This window comes from Macrobrachium rosenbergii, chromosome 9, assembly GCF_040412425.1.
Source record: "Macrobrachium rosenbergii isolate ZJJX-2024 chromosome 9, ASM4041242v1, whole genome shotgun sequence".
In the NCBI taxonomy this organism is placed as follows: domain Eukaryota; kingdom Metazoa; phylum Arthropoda; class Malacostraca; order Decapoda; family Palaemonidae; genus Macrobrachium; species Macrobrachium rosenbergii.
This window is the reverse complement of record NC_089749.1, coordinates 41,099,983-41,120,318: the sequence shown is the minus strand read 5'-3', so window position 1 is coordinate 41,120,318 and position 20,336 is coordinate 41,099,983. Positions and strand designations below refer to the sequence as shown.

Below are 20,336 nucleotides of genomic sequence, written 5' to 3'. Positions count from 1 at the left end.
CCAGAACACCATAGACAACATACAGTACAACATATAATCCGAAAAGGTCCACATTACGCAGTATACACTGATGTATCTAAGTCACAATACGGAGTGGGACATGCCCCCAAACAAAACGTATCAGTTCTCTCTACCAGATAATGCCTCAGTATTTACAACTGAGTTATGTGCAATAGCATCAGCCATGAAAATAATTAAAGAAGCTTCATTTAATAATTTTGCGATTTATAGCAACTCCAGAAGCGCTATAGAAGCCATTCAAAGCTATAATTATTAAAAAAATATTGTACAGCAAATTAAGTTTGCACTCCATAAATTGTATAATAATGGAAAAAATATTGAAATATGTTGGATGCCTGCCCATGTAGGGCCTAAAGAAAATGAAGAGGCTGATAAAGCAGCTAAAGAAGCAGTCCATATGACAAGAGCAAATGTAAATATCCCTATTAGTGACTATATAAGATATATAAAAATAATCATTGTAAGTAAATGGCAAAATATATGGAATGAAGAACCAGAAAATAATAAATTAAAACAGATAAAATCCAGTGTTGGAAAATGGAGTTCATCATATCAGAGAGAGAGAGAGAGACACACACACAAGTAATTTAATTCTGACACGTCTTCGAATAGCTCATACTAGTATGACACATGGAAACTTAATGAACAGTCCATGTGGCCCTCCTCCTGAATTCCCAGATTGCAGAGTGCTGATAACAGTCAAACATGTATTGTGTGAATGTCCAAAAAAGTATACCTTAGTTTAACCAGACCAAAGTATAACCTGCAGTGGTTATCATATTTTGGAAATATATTAATGAAGGAAATTTTGTCAGAATCTTCTACATTTTCAGTATTACCAATTTTAATGTTCATGAGGAGCTGTGATTTAATTGATGAAATATAAAAGTAAATAATAGAAATACGAAAACTCTTGGGCGTCTAATGAATTTTAAAACAACTAAATTTTAAAATTTTACTTAATTTATTTTAAATTTTAACATACCTTTTTAGTGAGTATGTATGGAAACATGAGTATAAATGTACAGGTATTTATTGTGTGAGTGTGTTCCAGTATGAGATCGTATGCCTTTGTGGAGTTTTTAATTTCATTTTCATTCATTCATCACCATACTGAATGACCTATTTGGTCCCAGTGCTAGGCTTCTAGCCTAGACCTGTCATTTCATCCAAATCCTTCGGGCTAGCCCTATGAGGGCTGATAATCAGCTCAGTGGTCTGGTTAAACTGTTTTAGTAATAATGATGATAATAATAATCACCCCCTTTGGCACCTACAAGTTCAACTACAGCTGTTTCGGCCTTCGGAATGCAGGGGCAACCTTCCAAAGACTTATGGACGAACTGGTGGGTGACCTTCCCTTCTGTGTGGTCTACGTCGACGACATCCCCATATTTAGCCCCAACCTCAAGCAATATCTTAAGAATGTCAGAAGGGTGCTGCAGATACTTAAAGAAAATGGACTCATAGCAAAGGAAGACAAGTGCGAATGGGCAAAAAAAACGGTGGAATTCCTGGGACATCAAATAAGCTCAGATGGCATTAAACCCCTCCCAGAGAAAGTAAAAGCAATTACGGACTTCCCAAAACCAACAACAATTAAAGCAGTACAAGAATTTTTGGGACTAAACTATTATCATAGATTTATCCCAAATATATTGCTAAAATCATGAGTCCAATCTACTCATGTTTAGAAGGAAAACCTAAAAAATTAAGTTGGTCTGAAGTTCAAGATAATACATTTCTTTCAGTAAAACAAGCAGTAACCTCTGCAGCCACATTAATCTTTCCTCTACCCCATAGGTCCCTCACTTTGACAACTGATGCTAGTAGCAAAGTGATGGGCGCGGTACTAGAGCAGTACACAGATAATAGTCGTCAGCCGTTGGCGTTCTTCAGCAAGAAGTTAATGTCAGCATAGCAAAAGTACTCCACAATTGAAAGAGAGCTCCTAGCGGTCCACAAAGCCATCCGTCACTTCCATCACATGCTAGAAGGACGGCAGTTCTTCATACAAATGGACCATCAACCCTTGGTGTACGCCTTCACAAAGACAGCAGATGCATGGTCAGCACAATAACAGTGTCACCTATCAGCAGTAGCTGACCACTCCTGTGCCACCAGTATTTTAGGGTTCAGCAAACACCGTGGTGGACTCACTTTCAAAAAAATGCACCAACACCAGCCAGCTCAGGATAGCCTATCCTGAAATAGCAGAGGCGCAAAGAGATGACATGGATCTACAGCGACTGCAGCAGGACAACCCCGCCCTTATGTGGAGTGACCTGTTAGTCTACAATGGAGAGACAACCATTGCCTGCGAAACAAGTACTAGGTGCTCTCACCCCTACCTGTCAGAAGGCCTCAGAAAAAAGGCTTGCAATCTCGCCCACAACCTGTCTCACCCATTAGGCTGGGCACCCACCCAAATTTCAGCAGAGAGGTATATCTGGTGAGGAATGAAAAAGGACATAAAAAACTGGATGAGAGAGTGCCTTCCATGGCAGATGTCAAAAATAACAAGGCACGTAGAAAGTGGAATAGGAGAGTTCTACACAACACACTGCTGACTCTCCCACATCCATGTTGACATCGTAGGACCTTGACCCCCCCTCCAAGGGGTATAGATACCTGTTCACCATCATCAACAGAAATACCAGGTGGCCCAACAAACTGATACAGCAACAGTGAAGCGGTGGAGTTTGTTGAAAGCTCTCATCAGATGGGTCAGCAGACACAGAGTCCCACAGATCACCATGAGCGACAGGGTCAAACTTCATGTCCGCCTTATGGAACACCATCACAGACAGTTTGGGGACAAAGATAATACACACGATGGCCTACAACCCAGAAGCTAACAGCATCATTGAAAGGCTACACTGGTTGTTGAAAGCATTACTCACCGCTAGATGTCAAGGCGGGAGTTGGAGAAAGGAGTTACGTTGGGTCATACTGGGCCTGAGAATGTCACTATATGTGGCATTCAACGCATCTCCAACAGAAGACCTGTATGGCCAATCATTAACATTGCTGGCAGATACCTTTCAATATCCAACTAGCCCAACTTCCCTATCTGACACCCGCAAAGCATTAAAACGAATAACGCCGGCCAAGACAACTTACCACATGGCCAGAAAAGTGTACGTCCCTGATGAACGATAGAATGCAAAATATGCATTCATATGGGTAGACGCACACAGAACCCCCCTATCTCCAGCCTACTTGGGACCATACCATGTCATCCAGAGGAGACACAAAGCCTACCAAATGACAGTGGATGGCAGAACTACGTGGGGCTCCATCAACCGCCTAAAGCCAGCACACCTCCCAGACACCAACCTACAACTGTAGGCTTCTCCAATTAAGTTCTAAGGGTTCATGGCACACACCTGTCCATCTTACCTGGAGCAAATCTCCTCACATCGACAAGCATCTCTGTAACATGCGCACATAGCAACAACAGCAGATGTCAGTTGCATCCTTTGTACATACAGGCAGTCCCCGGTTATTGGCGGCCTTCTCAATCCGGTTTTATGGTGCTTGTCTAGTGATGGCTTGATTTTTGACACTGATCTCCAGTTATCGGCGCCCAATCCCAGAGGTTGGCGCTGATTAACTTAGGCTCTGATCCTGCTTATTGGCGCTGATAACGGCTCTGATCAGGAGGTTTGGTGATATGATAACTGTATATATGCCTTTAATATATATCAATGCCGATAACCAGGGATCTGACATTATCTGCCGATTTACAGGTTAAGTCAATGATGTGGAATGGAACCCCTGCCAGTGACAGGGGACTTCATATTATCATTTGATTATTATATTAAATGTATCATTCTTTAGCATAAAGCATTACAATGTCAGCATTCAAGTCATACTGTATGTATCATAACTTCATTCATGTTTTGTATATTAATTTATGTGCATCTTTCCATCCTTCAACAAATACAGTTGATTGTACTCTGACCTCTGGTTTGTTCGCCTTGTGTCAGGAACGAAATTTCCGCTCGGAAGAGCTGTTGACCTGTCTGTTTGTTGTTTGAATAAATTCAAAGTTGAAAGAGGCTGCCTCTTACTCACACCTTCGCTGACAGCCCTCCTACCTCCCCACATTTAAAATGGACAGTAGACTGCTTCAAATGTTCACGGGTGTTTGTACCTATCGTTCCCCTGGTGGGGCTTGGGGAAGTAGAAAAGAAACTGATATTCATAGAAAACCAAGTGTTCTTATTTTTGTTTCAATCTGCCAAACTTGATGCTTTAAATGAAAAAGCTAAATGCTAAATAATGGAGAGGTGAGTATTTAAAAAATAAATCTTAAGTATTTATATTTTTACTCAATTTTTTCAATATGAATGATTCATCAACTAATATTTTTAGTAATTTCATGCTTGCATTGAATGGCTGCTTTTGTCTCAAATACATCATTATAGAAAAAAGTGTTACGTGTAAACTTCATCCTTTGTCATTTTTCCACTATCACTCTGCCTGCAATATTTCCAGGTTAAGCAGATTTTAGCCATTTTTACTCAGCATTTCCCCTCTTTCATGCATTTGTTGGTCCTCATATTTTCTATGCCCTTGTGTTACCTAACTAGTAGTACAATACACTTACATGACCATTCCATCTCTGGGTATGCCCTATTCATCACTGTGTTGAATATGCCACAGCATGAATTTGTAATTATTCATCAGCACTGATCAGATGTACAGCTTCTTTTTCAGCCAGTACTATTACTGCAAAAGATTGATAGCTGGACTTGTTTTCAATGGCCAGAGTCTTGGCTTCAGCACTGAAATTAATTTACTACATGCAGTAATCAGTGTTTATCTTATGTTTGTAACATGATTTTCCATGAATAAAGATGAAATTTGACCTTGAGACACTTTCTCTAAGACTCAAATTTACAGGTTGAAGGAGATTTACCTGATGATCCTGACAATGACCTATTACCAGAAGATGAGGATGAAGTTGAAGTAAAACAAGAAAATGGTCAAAGAAAAAAAAGGCTGATGCTTCAAATGAAAAGAAAAGGGATATTCTTCAAGAAAAATTAATAAGATTTTCCAGTGTGAACATTGTCCTGCTTTATTCTCCCGTGACACACATCTCAAGTATCATGCAAAGATTCATTTGGATGATAAAGTGGAAGTAAGTTATTATTTTTATCTTTTCAAGATTTTGTAATATATACCTAAACATTCTTTCGTACTTAATGAGTGATATTTAAGAGAATTGTTTCATGTACAGTACATATGTAAGTCTTAATACCCAAAACTCACTAAATGGTAAGTTATTCCTAAGATGAATGAATACTGTATAGGCATAGGCTATGTTGGTGATGTCATATTCCTTAATATCCATGTCTTTACCTTGGTCACTGACTAATAAATCAGACTGTTTTGTAAGCATGTACTTGGTCCTTGTGTTTTGCTACACCGCTAAACCATATACAGTAATTCACTTCAGTACCACACTGTCAAGCCAATCTTTGATGCTTGGAGTTGGCCGTCTTAGTATGTACAGTGTTTAATTTTTTTATGTGTGGGGAGAGGGAGGAATTCAACTAGTTCTCCCCTTAGTAATAAAGGGATTTTGACAAAGGAAAAATCTATTTCTGAGGAAGGTCCCGTGTCACCCGGTGAAATTCCATTATAGCACGAATTTCTAGGTATAATATGCTAGATATACCAGAGAAAAAAAGAGCTTTCAGGAAAGCTGGGGTTACTACCCCCAGATCGAGCGTCTTCTCCAGGAAGACGTCGGTATAAGGAAGGGTGAGTGAAAGATCACTACCACGGAGTCTTACTGAAAGATCTCTCCTATCAAAACCCCAGAACAGAGCGGTGAGCCGTTACAGCCCCTACACCCAACACCCGCCAGCTCGGCGACACCAGCGCCACCTACCTCATTCCATGCTAGCACTAACCCCAGACTTGGCATGTGCAAGTAGGGGAGCAATAGGTGTGTCAGGGGAGGGTCACGGGTGACACGGGACCTTCCTCAGAAATAGATTTTTCCTTTGTCAAAATCCCTTTTCTGAGTTCAGTCCCGTGTCAGCCGGTGAAATAGTGATAGAGAATCATGCCAAGGCTGCAAACTACGAGGAAACAAGGTAATCTGAAGAAAAAAACATAAATTACGAAAATAGTTTTAATCAGGGAATCTCTTACATGTAGCAAGAACACTAAACCTAAGGCACATCAAAGACTTAATATTACGAAAAGTGGGGAAGTCCCCAGCACGACGGGAAGAGGCCCCCAAAAAATACTTAATATTACTAAAGCATATTGAAACATATATGAAATTTGCATAGGATAAATGAATATACAATCTTAAAGCTACACACGTAAACTTAAGCTAAACACGTAAGAGACAAAATCAAATGAAAAATAAAATATACAGTACATATACATATATCTGGGGTACATGGAGCAAAATAAAAACTGCCCAGTACCCCACAAGAAAAACAATCATAACATGTCAGATTACAGTTTCCACTCAACAGAGACAAGATACATCAATATGAGGAGCCAGGCAGTGAGGCATGATCAACCAGGAGGATAAGCAGAGAAGTAAATGAGGCAGGCGGGGGGGGGAAAGGGGAGGATAAGGATATGATTAGTTAAGGTGGGGAGATGACACTTCCCACAGCTATTGTAGAAAATTTCAGGGCTTGAGCGATTTTAAATAGTGGCGTTTAAACACTAGAGGTGATTTCCAACCCGTGTATTTAGATAGTTCTGAGAAGTCCATATTATGAAAGTAATTAATGGAAGTAGCAACTGCTCGAATATCATGAACCTTAGGAACTGAATCTGGGTTGGCCTGTTTAATAAAATACAGAATTTGTTGTCTTATAGCATTCAGTGAAAGAGTACCACCTTTCTCCCTGATAAAAGAGGACCCGACTTACTCTGTGGAGTTCTTAAAAGGTAAGATTTAAGTGTATAAACTGGACATAAAGACTGGTCTTGTGGAAGGGGCACCACCTTCCAAGGAGACCATCTGTCTTGTGGGTCTTCGTTTTTGGCTAAGAATCTAGGGTCAGGGAAAGGAGGACCTCTCCGGACGGGAGGAAGTTCACAAAATTATCACCTCTAGTGAGAGCCGATAGCTCTGAGATTCTAGCACCTGAAGCCAAGCTAATCAGAAATAAGGTCTTCCTTAACAGATCCTGATAAGAGCATTGAAAGTTGTCCATCTCTGATGCTAACTTAAGGACGTCATTGAGAAACCACGTAACAGAATGTGGGCGTGATACGGGTCTCAGACGAGCGCATGCTCTGGGGATAGATGAAAATAGGAATCTGTAAGGTCGATTTTAAAACCGTATAGAAATACTTTCTTCAGGGCTGACTTGGCTGTGGTAATAGTGGCCGGAGCAAGGCCTTTCTCAAACAGTGACCTAAAGAAAGAAACTCCTAAATTAGTCGTCATGATTTTGGCTTCAGATGCTTTCAGGAAGGAGGCTAATTTTTGACTGCTGAGTCATACTGTCTAAGAGTAGAATCTCTTTTATCTGATTCTAAAAACAGAGTGTTGACAGGGTCAATGTTTGCTCCTTTTGGGCTGCGAATTTTATAAAGTCCATAAAACTAGGGCATTCTGAATTCTTGAGGAAGCTGACACAGTCTTGGTTTGTACTGTCTGGGTCAGTATGGGCTTGGGAATCCGAAGACTCCGCAATCCCAGTTCCTGAAGAAGAGGGAACCAATTGCTCTTCGGCCAATAGGGGCTAGTAGGGCTGGTTGACCTTTGAATGTCCTGAGTTTGTGTAATACTTTCAGCAGTAAATTTATTGGAGGGAACAGATAAATTTTCTCCCAATTGTTCCAATCTATTGTCATTGCGTCTGTGGCGACGCCTGAGGGTCCAGGTTGGGGGCCACATAACAGGGGAGCTTGAAGTTGCTCTCCGTCGCGAACAGATCCACTTGGAGACCCGGAACCCGGCGGCAAATCCATTTGAAAGATTCCCGTCCAGGGACCACTCCGTCTCCAACGGAGTAGCCCTGGACAGGGAATCCGCCACCACGTTCCGTACCCCCGCTAGGTGGGTGGCTGACAGGTGCCAGCCGTGCTTGTTCGCCAGGGAGAAGATAGCAACCATGACTTGGTTTACTCGACCTGATTTGGAGCCGCCCCTGTTGATGCAATGAACTACCACTGCGCTGTCCAATACCAGCCTGATATGAATCCGGTTGGGGCGGATTTTCTTTAGAGTTAGAAAGACCGCCATAGCTTCCAGGGTGTTTATATGGAACTGCTGAAACATTGTGGACCACGTTCCTTGTACTTTTTGTTTTGGTGAATATCCCCCAGCCGCTTAGGAAGCGTCTGTGTGAACAACTAGTGCCGGGGGGGAAATTGAAGCGGAACTGACTTGGACAGGCCTCTGACTGTGGCCCAAGGCCGCAGTCTTGTCTTTAAGATTCGAGGAATAGAGGAGACCTTGTCTCTGAGCTTGACATTGGCTCGACTCCGCCACACTCTGTTTATGTCTTTTAGTTTCGCTTTTAAGAGCAGGTCCGTCACTGAGGCAAATTGAAGAGACCCAAGGACCCTTTCTTGGGATCGGCGGGATGCTGATTGATTTTGAGAAATTTCCTGGTGAGAGATGCATCTCTTTCCTCTTGGGAGGCGGGAGAGATAACGTGTGAGAGGACAGATCCCACTGGAGACCCAGCCACTGAAACCGGGACTCGGAGTCAGGCGGGACTTCTCTCTGTTCAGTTGAAAACCTAACGACTCCAGGAAGTTGATGACTATGGATGTAGCCTTCTGACACTCCAGAACTGTTGGTGCCCAAATTATCCAATCGCCCAAATACGCTGCTAGGGATATCCCTCGGGACCGGAGTTGTTGAACTACCGTGTCCGCCAGCTTGGTGAATACCCTGGGCGCAATGTTTAGACCGAAGGGCATGACCCTGAAGGAGTAGGCTTGATTCCCGAGTCTGAAACCGAGGAACTGAGAGAAGTTCCGCGCAATCGGGACGTGATAATAAGCGTCTGAAAGATCGATAGAGGTGGTGACGGCTCCACGCGGAAGTAGAGTCCGTACCTGAGCTACCGTAAGCATGCGAAATTTGTCGCATTTTATGTAGAGATTTAGACGCGACAGATCCAGGATCACTCTTTGCTGATCGAGTCTTTTTGGGAACAGTGAATAACCTGCCTTGAAACTTTAGGTGCCTTACTTTCTTTATTGCTTGTTTGTTGAGCAATTCTGCCCACGTAATCCTGTAGGATTGATGAGGGTGGCTGGTAAAACCTGGTTGGAGGAGGAGGGTCCTTGATCCAGCTCCATCCTAGTCCTTTGGACACAATGCTGTGTGCCCAAGGGCTGAAGGTCCATTGGTCCCTGAACCAATACAGGCGACCACCTACCTGTGTTCTCTCAGTGGGAGGGAGCGGGTTTGTTCCCTCTACCACGTCCAGGTTTTCCTCTTGGGGTGGTGTTTGGTTTTCCTCTATGAGGGGACCCTGCCTCTTCCCCCTTTGCGATCCTATTAAGGCCGTGAAAGTATCCACGGCCCTCATAGGTGGGGTTGTATGCTGGTGAAGCAACATACGAGGCGCAGCAAGGGAATGAGCTGGTTGGACCAGCACATATTGTTGGGGTGAGCCTTTGAGGTGGAAGGCTGTGCCACTGCCGAGACCGGGGCGGCTTGAACTACCGCCTGATGGTGGGGCCTCTTATGCCTCCTGAAATGTTTGCCTCCTCTCGTCTGGGGGCCGCCAGATTCTGGGGTCTTGCGCTTATAGGCAGAAATGCCCCAGCGAGAGCGCAGACTCTGGTTGGCCCTTGTAGCCTCAGCCATAACATTCGTAACCTCTTCTTCTGGGAAGAGGTTAGGTCCCCAGATCGAGCTCTTAATGAGCTTGTTAGGCTCGTGGACGGATAGTGGCATCAGCAAAAATGAATTTTCTGCATTCCAGTCTGGCCATGATGAACTCAAAAGGTCAGACTGAAAGCCAGCAGCAGGGACTTAGCCAAGACCTGGAAAAATGGCTCGTCGGCGCAGGGAGACGGCAGTGGCTTCCGTGAAGGCAGACGGAGTTCAGGGACCGGGCTAGCTTAGTCCGGGCATCAAACTCTGCCTTCAGCAAAGATTCCGGCAGCTTGGGGAGCTGTTCACTAAACTGTGAGGAAGCACAGAAGGGGTCCAACTTCCCGACAGTGAAAGTGGACGGAGCATCCATCCAGAACTCATCACTTCCCGGGAATACCAGGGAAGTGGGGTCTGTTTCCCTCAGCTGCGGTAATGGATTACCCTTCAAAGCACGCTCGGGCCGAGCCAGAGCGACTTTGTTCAAACAGGGGTGGGAAGGTTGTCTCCCAGGGCAAACATGGTAAAGTTGCCCTTGAAAGGAGTCAACTTTGTGTTTTCTGCCTGCCACTCCGCCAGAGTGCGCAGGGAGAGCCGATTGAGCTTGGTCCCTAGGGACGATGACAGTCTCCCTAGGAACCTTATCGAACGCAATCCATGCTTCCTCCGTTAATCTCACGAAGCCTGGGTAGGGGGCAAGAGATCGGCGGGGAAGAATTCCAATTCCTCCAACCGTCTCGTGCCAAGACCTTCAATTGTAAGTTTGCCATCATGTTGGATGGCCCGGAGGGCGAAAACGCCAAGGGTTACCGACATCGAAAGCGGCGGAGGTCCGCTGTGTCGGGGATGACATACTGGGGTTGGGCTGGGGTGGGTTGAGCCATTCCCGCCAGTATATTATCATGACTGGCAAACTTTTCGGAGATCTTGTTGAACTTCGTGTCCAAATCCTCCGTGAACCTTTTAAAAAGCTGGTTGGCAAAGGCCTCTGCGTCAAAGGCAGGCTGGCGAGGAGGGCTTGGTTTTGCAGCCCTCTTACTCGCCTTTGCCGGAGGAACCAGACTTGCTCCCGGAGGCTACAGGTGCTGAGACCTTAGCCTTCGACGGGGAAGGGCGATGCCTTCTTGGAGGACGAGGACTTATAGCCCTTCGCCTTCCATGAAGTCTTCAACTTCAACTTGGGGATAGCTGATGGAGCTCTATCACCCAAGGAGGAAGACTTCACAAAACCTGAAAAGGAAGAAACAGATGAAGCTGGGGAGTCAAAAAAGGGGGCCCGCCCCAACAACCTCACCTACCTCACCACTTACCACCTGGTCCTGTTCGGTGTTCATGGGTTCCAGGTCTAAGTCCATGGCGGCGACGTCCTCCGAAACCTCAGCGTAGAGGATATCCACTTGGGGTGGCTGGGTCGCATCCCGGATCTGCTGGATGATGGGGTGGCAAGATCTTCTGGCACTGCGGCCGCCACCCCAGGCGCCTGGGTAGAGCAGGTCCCTCAACCTGGCGTCGAGGACGTAGGGCTTCCCCGACGGAACATTCCTGCCAAACCCAGCCACCCAGGCCCGGAGGGATTCCAAGGCAGACTTCTTGGAAGACTCATCCGCCTGCAAAGAAAACCAACAATTAGCCAAGAACGAAAAAACAGTCCGGGAACCACGTAAACAATATACAATATGAGGAGCGTAAAACGGAGAAAGACTGTCACACTTACCGACTCATCCTGGATGGTTGCGCATAAGCGAAGCAAACCTCACAACCATCAGGGTGCCAAACTACAAGATCGTCGAGCCGGACCGCACAACCAGCGTGGGTCCGCACACTCACGTGACCGTAGGGTTGTTGGAAGGAAGCGGTACACCCCGGCTCCTCACAGCGAACAGTCTGTAAGTGAAAAGTACATGAACCTACCACCCTAAGCAATCTAAAGCTGGCAAGGCCGGGAATTTCAACTACAACCGGAATACTCCGCGGAGAAGAAACTCCTTATCATAAACTGGGCCAATAAGCTCTAAAATACACAGAGTGGAAGGTAAAAGGCTTCCAGACCCGGAATACTCCGGGGAATGAAAGAATGAGACAACAAGAACTCACCACAAGGGCTGCCAGTAAAAATAACGGCGGAACCCCAGGTGTAGAACCGGACTCACGATATATATATATAAATGAGGAGAGTACTCCGTTAGATAAACAGACTTATCTAAATATATCAATTCATAAACAATAACATTAAACAAGTGATGGTACAAAGGGCAAATGCTCCGGAGACCGGAGGATCCGCCTCCCTTTATATAATATAAATCCCTTCCTCACTTACTTCCCCGCCAGAGAAACAAGATGGGCAAGATGCTCGTATGTACATAACATAAGCCGGAGCAAGTATAATAACCCTATCCAAGTAACCCGGACGGGGAGAAAGAAGGTGTGGGATAGAGTGTTGTGAACACGCTCAGTAAACAAACCACCAACACCAACACAGCGATGCTAGGGACTGTATGGGAGGGAGCGAATCCCTCTACCAAATGGAGGAGTCCCTGAACTCGGAGAAAACGCCATCTAGCGTCACCCGCACGAGTAGAGCAAGGCTGGAGGGGGGGGGGGGGGGGAGCAGGGGAGAGTGGTAGGCTACCAAGAAGGAACAGGAGACAGGGGAAACATATCACCCGCTCAACTGCACACATACACTACTCCAAGAATAATGAAACTTGGGAGGGTGGCCTGAACTACTAAGGGGGGGAAGCGACCCAGCCCGATGCCCGACTCCTGCCCTAGGCAAAGCCTAATAGGGACCTAACCTAGTATAGGCTAGGAAAATGGAAGGAGTGCGGAAGGGAGGAGGAAGCAAACAGGAGAGAAATTTTGTGCCGAGAACCAACCGGGATCGAGAAAGAGGGGGCAAGAAGGCGATTAGCCTAGAGGAACACATCCAAAGAACTCTATTCCCCCAAATGAAGGAAGAGAACTAAGGGGCTCACTCTGCCCACCAAAAAACGACCCTGGAGGAAACAGCAACCAAAACTCCCTCAACCTGATGGATCTCCACACCCAGGGCAAGGGGATGGAAGCAAAACAAGCCTACTCCACTAAATAACCATCACACATAAAAATGGAAACAAAAATGTGCTCAATAGGGTGCGTAGCCTACCTCGGGAAGCGGTTAGATCTGAGGCTGCCGCTACCACTGAGGAGGTAAACAAAAATAAAATAAAATAAAAAGAGAGCACCATCTCCAAGAATAAAATAATTAGCCTAATACAGACTAAAAATAATAAGGAACCCAACCTGGGGTACCTGGAATGGGGCATCACCAAACAAAGGCCGACAGGCCAATGAAAAAACAAAATTTCAAAAAAACAAAGGGGAGCCATGAGGAAACCCACCAGGAGGAGAACCATGGGGCAAAAAAATCTATCTATAACGACAAGGAGACAACCCCAACAGAAAAGAACTGATGGAGTCGCCTCATGGTCGACATGGCTGGCGGAGGACGCCGTGGCCATCATAATAAGATCTCAATATTTATGAAAAAGACGAGACCATAACAGCCAAAAATAGAACAAAACCCCACAATAAGATGGTACTTAACTTGGAGATGGTAAAGCTGCTCGATGACATGGCGAAAGATGAAAATAATCCAAAAAAGGCACGAGCACACAAAAGAAAAGGTAGCAATCACGTGCTAGAAAATGGAATGAGGTAGGTGGCGCTGGTGTCGCCGTCCTGGCGGGTGTTGGTGTGTAGGGGCTGTAACGGCTCACCGCTCTGTTCGGGGTTTTGATAGGAGAGATCTTTCAGTAAGACTCCGTGGTAGTGATCTTTCACTCACCCTTCGTTATACCGACGTCTTTCCTGGAGAAGACGCTCGACCTGGGGTAGTAACCCCAGCTTTCCTGAAAGCTCTTTTTCTCTGGTATATCTAGCATATTATACCTAGAAATTCGTGCTATAATGGAATTTCACCGGCTGACACGGGACTGGACTCAGAAAAAGTAATAAAATAATTACCATGCCTATGTCTGATGCATGGTAATTTTTTCTTTGATAACTTTTTAGTGCCTTGGTTCCTATCTTTACTTATGAGAATATCTCCACCTTTTGACCTCTGCTAACTTCTATTTCATAATATCAGTTATTGGATTTACTGCCATATCACTCAGTACATGGAATACATCTTCATACCAAACTGCGCTTCTGTTTTCACAGCAGAATTATGTTTGATAAATTCAGTATAAGTTTATGAAATTATGCATCACAGAATTTTGTAATTATTCAAAGAATGCATTTTATATTGAAAAAATTTTACAAAGTAAGTGGATGCAGATGAATCGGATGGTGGTGGTGATTTTATGGATAAACTTCATTAAAAATTCAGGTGCTGTATTCAGTTTTGCTAAAGCTTAAAAGAATAATCCTGCAGATGCTTAAAAAACAGGTTTTGATGTAGGAAAAACCTATTTTTGGTAGTCACTGTTGAGTCTGCAAGGAGTTAACCCCCCATGCAGTGCCAGCACTCCATGGTGACTAGACTGGTGTCAAAGAAATATCTTTTAGCCTGGTCTTGTACCTGGGTATTGTGTTGTAATGAAAACGCCATGACACTTGATAGAGTATGACGGATTCAAAGATAAGAGGGCATTTTCCCTTATCTTTAGCGAAGCTGAACCCATTTTTTCTATGTCAAAAAAAAATAACGAGTTACTATTGCATGCGCTTCTGCCATCTTGTTGACGACCGGGGCAGGCAAGACCAACCCATTACTCTCTGCTGGTCAATGTATAGGATGATTTTTGCCCAAATCCCATGCCTTTTTTTGTCAGGGAAGTGGGAGGTTTTGAGGACTCAACAGTGACTACCAAAAATAGAAGTTTTCCTATGTCAAAACCTGTTTTTGAAGTTAGTCACTTTGTTTCATCCTCAAGAGTACAAACAAAGAAATTGACAGGAGACAAAAAGGTTTAACCCTTTCATATCTGTATAGTTATCACATCACTGAGGGCACATGAGCCCGATGTGTCTGGGATTTTTCGACAGTGCGAAAAATAATTATTTCGAAAATTCAGCAAAAATATAAATTTTATGCCAACAACGTTCATTTGCTGTCTTTTTTTCTAAATATTTATATTTTATGGTGGAATAGTCAGAATAAGAGTCCCAGCCCTCTAAATACAAAAAAATGTGAGTTATTGAAAAAAAAAAAAAAATCTTTATTTTTTTTATTTTCGTTCGTAACCCAAAAACTATGAATGTCATGAATGAATTATTTTTTATGAGAAAGCCAACAAAATTCTCTAAATATCGACATATAAAAGAATGGAAAACGAATAAGTCCAGCTGGTGAAAAAAAATTGATAGAAAAGGGGGAAGAAACAGAGCGCTCTCGTGTATGGTGAGAATTATCGCTAGAAAAAGATTTTTGAAGAGCCTATCTCGGTTATTTTTCATAGAAATTACTTTGTAAATATACGAAAATGTAGAGGAAAAGTTGAAGAATAATGTGAGAGTCAAGAAAAATGGCTTTTGGTAACGAAAACAGTTTCATTTTGACGTTATAAATTGATTGAAACGAAAAAAATGTTACCGTTGTCAACATTATCGTTCGTAGCTCAAAAGCTATAACAGTTAGGCGAATGGATTATTTTTTATGAGAAAGCCAACAAAATTCTCTAAATATTGATATATAAAACAATGAAAAACAAATAAGTCCAGTTGGTGAAAAATTTATAGAAAAAGGGAAGAAACAGAGCGATTTGCCCGGCGTATGGTGAGAATTATCGCTAGAAAAAGTTTTTTTGAAGAGCCCTATCTCGGTTATTTTTCATAGAAATTACTTTGTAAATATACGAAAATGTAGAGGAAAAGTTGTAGAATAAAGTGAGAGTCAAGAAAAATGGCTTTGGTAACGGCAACAGTTTTATTTTGACGTTATAAATTGATTGAAACGAAAAAAATGTTACCGTTGTCAACATTATCGTTCAGTAGCTCAAAAGCTATAACAGTTAGGCGAATGGATTATTTTTTATGAGAAAGCCAACAAAATTCTCTAAATATTGATATATAAAACAATGAAAAACGAATAAGTTCAGTTGGTGAAAAATTTATAGAAAAGTGGGTAAGAAACAGAGCGATTTGCCGGCCTATGGTGAGAATTATCGCTAGAAAAAGTTTTTTGAAGAGCCCTATCTCGGTTATTTTTCATAGAAATTACTTTGTAAATATAAGAAAATGTAGAGGAAAAGTTGTAGAATAAAGTGAAAGTCAAGAAAAATGGCTTTGGTAACGGCAACAGTTTCATTTGACGTTATAATTTGATTGAAACGAAAAAAATGTTACCGTTGTCAACATTATCGTTCGTAGCTCAAAAGCTATAACAGTTAAGCGAATGAATAATTTTTATGAGAAAGCCAATAAAATTCCCTAAATATTGACATATAAAAATGGAAAACGAATAAGTCCAGTTGGTGAAAAATTGATAGAAAAGAGGGTGAAGCGCTCTGTCGGCCTATGGTGAGAATTATCGCAAGAAAATTTTTTTTTTTTGAAGAGCCCTATCTCGGTTATTTTTCATAGAAATTACTTTGTAAATATACGAAAAAGTAGAGGAAAAGTTGAAGAATAAAGGAAAGTCAAGAAAATGGCTTTGGTAACGGCAACAGTTTCATTTTGACGTTATAAATTGATCAAAAGAAAAAAAAAGTTACCGTTGTCAACATTATTGTTCGTAGCTCAAAAACTATAACAGTTAGGCGAATGAATTATTTTTATGAGAAACCCAAGAAAATTTCTAAATATCGACATATAAAAAAAATGAAAAAACTAATAAGTCCAGTTGGTGAAAATTGATAGAAAAGTGGGTATTTTCGCCGCCAGGCATAAGGTGAGAATTATCGCTAGACATTTTTTTGAAGAGCCCTACCTCGGATTTTTCATAGAAATTACTTTGTAAATATACAAAAATGTAGAGGAAAGGTTGAGGAATAAAGTGAGTCAAGAAAAATGGCTTTGGTAACAGCAACAGTTTCATTTTTGACGTTATAAGCTGTTAAACAAAAAAAAAATGTTAAACATTATCGTTCGTAGCTCAAAGCTATAACAGAAGGTGAATGAATTATTTTTATGAAAAAGCCAACAGTTGGTGAAAAAATTTATAGGTAAAAGAAACAGAGCGATTTGCCAGCGTATGGTGAAGAATTATCGCTAGAAAAAGTTTTTTGAAGAGCCCTATCTCGGTTATTTTTTAGAAATTATTTTTGTAAATATACGAAAATGTAGAGGAAAAGTTGTAGAATAAAGTGAGAGTCAAGAAAAATGGCTTTGTAACGGCAACAGTTTTATTTTGACGTTATAAATTGATTGAAAAAAAAAATGTTACCGTTTCAACATTATCGTTGGTAGCTCAAAAGCTATAACAGTTAGGCGAATGGATTATTTTTTTATGAGAAAGCCAACAAAATTCTCTAAATATTGATATATAAAACAATGAAAAACGAATAAGTTCAGTTGGTGAAAAATTTATAGAAAAGAGGGTGAGAAACAGAGCGTTTGCCCGGCCTATGGTGAGAATTATCGCTAGAAAAAAGTTTTTTTGAAGAGCCCTATCTCGGTTATTTTTCATAGAAATTACTTTGTAAATATAAGAAAATGTAGAGGAAAAGTTGTAGAATAAAGTGAAAGTCAAGAAAAAATGGCTTTGGTACGGCAACAGTTTCATTTTGACGTTATAATTTGATTGAAACGAAAAAAATGTTACCGTTGTCAACATTATCGTTCAGAGCTCAAAAGCTATAACAGTTAGGAATGAATGAATAATTTTTATGAGAAAGCCAATAAAATTCTCTAAATATTGACATATAAAAAATGGAAAACGAATAAGTCCAGTTGGTGAAAAAATTGATAGAAAAGAGGGTGAGAAACAGAGCGCTCTGCTGGCCTATGGTGAGAATTATCGCAAGAAAATTTTTTTTTTGAAGAGCCCTATCTCGGTTATTTTTCATAGAAATTACTTTGTAAATATACGAAAAAGTAGAGGAAAAGTTGAAGAATAAAGGGAAAGTCAAGAAAAATGGCTTTGGTAACAGCAACAGTTTCATTTTGACATTATAAATTGATCGAAACGAAAAAAAGTTACCGTTGTCAACATTATTGTTCGTAGCTCAAAAACTATAACAGTTAGGCGAATGAATTATTTTTTATGAGAAAGCCAAGAAAATTCTCTAAATATCGACATATAAAAAAAATGAAAAACGAATAAGTCCAGTTGGTGAAAAATTGATAGAAAAGTGGGTAAGAAACAGCGTGCTGCCAGGCATAAGGGTGAGAATTATCGCTAGACATTTTTTTTGAAGAGCCCTACCTCGGATTTTTCATAGAAATTACTTTGTAAATATACAAAAATGTAGAGGAAAGGTTGAGGAATAAAGTGAGAGTCAAGAAAAATGGCTTTGGTAACAGCAACAGTTTCATTTTGACGTTATAAGCTGTTCGAAACAAAAAAAAAAAATGTTACCGTTGTCAACATTATCGTTCGTAGCTCAAAAGCTATAACAGTTGGGTGAATGAATTATTTTTTATGAGAAAGCCAACAAAATTCTCTAAATATCGATATATATGATAATGAAAAATGAGATTCAGAGCCCTGCCTAAAATCCAGACATCTCTTATGTGATGCACTAACAAATTTCCGCTAGTTTTACCGTAAAAACTTTTATAAAGCATGTTGGAGACTGTTCTCGATTGACGTCGCTGTATGTAAACAGCCACACGTGTTTACCCAGCCTGCACGCATGGTCTCTGACAGAAGTGTGGCCTGTCAGGCCTGTGTGGGTGCGATCAGCTGATGTCATTGTGAGAATTTTACTACGCCATGGATTTGCGATGCACAGTAGAGGAACTAAAAATTTATAGAAAATAGAGGATACCAAACAGAGTGTTTCCAATAATGTAATCCTACATTTTAAAAAAAAATGTAAGATACGAGAGAGAAACGTGGGTAGGATCAGCTGATTTCATTGTGGGAAATTTACTATGCCAGGGAATTGCGCATGCGCAGTATAGGCACTGCTTGCCTGGCGACGATGCCTGAGTTACACGGTCCAAGGTATGCTTTAGCCTATGGAAACCACCAACTGTCCGAAAATAAAAAATTTACCCTACCACACGCATGAAAAATGTCGGTAAATTTTACGCTCAATTACGTCAGTCAGACAAGAAGGGGGTAGGGGTTATTGCGTAATATGACGTCAATTGGGCAGGAAAGGGTTAAGCTCTCAAAATTTTAATCCCAAAAACCCAAAGAAAAACATAAAACATTTCTGGTCTGAGGTCAAGCCTCAAGTTTCAAGCCCTATTCCTTATTCTAAAACACCTTTTGGCATTTTTGGTAACAAGAAATGAGAAACTAAACAAGAACTTGCATTTTTGGGTGAAATCTGTAGTGACTTACCTAAGTATGCTGGGTGTGCTTGCAGTCTTGTCGCATCTTCCCCAGCAATAGTCATCATACTCACCCATTAGGAAGACCCCTGGTTTTCTGCTGCAGAGCCTATGGGGTCAGGACTAACCATACCACTTACTGATGTGCAGTGTAGACGAATTTGTTCGAGCTCATGGCAGTATTGTTTTAGGAACACTGTCTCTAATGCCCACCCTGTACTTTCAGGGACATCTTTGAAAGAGACATTTCTTAAGAAGGCCAACGATGTACAGTAAACCCCCCTTATTCGAGGGGGATGTGTACCACACCCCCCAGCGAATAGTTAAAATCTGCGAATACTTAGAACCCCTCTAAAAACACTTAGAACTGCCTATTTTGATAGTTTAAACACAAAAAACCCTCTAAAAATGCTTATACCTGAGTACAGGCAGTCCCCGGTTTACGACGGTTCCGGCTTACGACGTTCCGAGGTTACGACGCTTTTCAAATATATTCATCAGAAATTATTTCCGGCTTACGACGATGTTCGGGTTACGACGCCATAAACGCCAATCCGGACGGAAGAAATATGGCCCCAAATGGCAGAATAATCATAATTTGAAGGTTTTTTTGATGTAAAACTAATAATAATGCAGTTTACATCGTTTTCAATGCACCCAGAGCATTAAAAAGTAAGGTTTTCTTATGATTTTGACGATTTTCGACGATGTTCGGCTTACGACGATTTTCGGTTACGACGGCGCGCAAGAACGGAACCCCGTCAGAAACCGGGACCGCCTGTATTTTAATAGTTATCATAAAGTGTATTTAGTCATGAAAATTATATGAAAATAGAGCAATTAGTGAATATTTCTCAGTGAAAAATACCGCGAGTGTGCAAATTTTCCGCAAATAGTGGGTAGATACGTTCCACAGAGAAATCCATGAATGTGTGAGTCCGCAAATAGTGAGACCGCGAAGATGGGGTGTTTACTATACTTACTTTCCTAATATCATGTGACCTAGGAAAGGAGTGCGGGTTTGCATTTTTAATGAGAGACACTAAAATTA

At 41.8% G+C, this 20,336-nt stretch overlaps 1 pseudogene; it reads left to right on the top strand.

Annotated features, from left to right (window-relative positions):
• The window catches only part of LOC136841715 (zinc finger protein 420-like), an 83,056-nt pseudogene that overhangs the window by 27,585 nt on the left and 35,135 nt on the right, over positions 1-20,336 (top strand).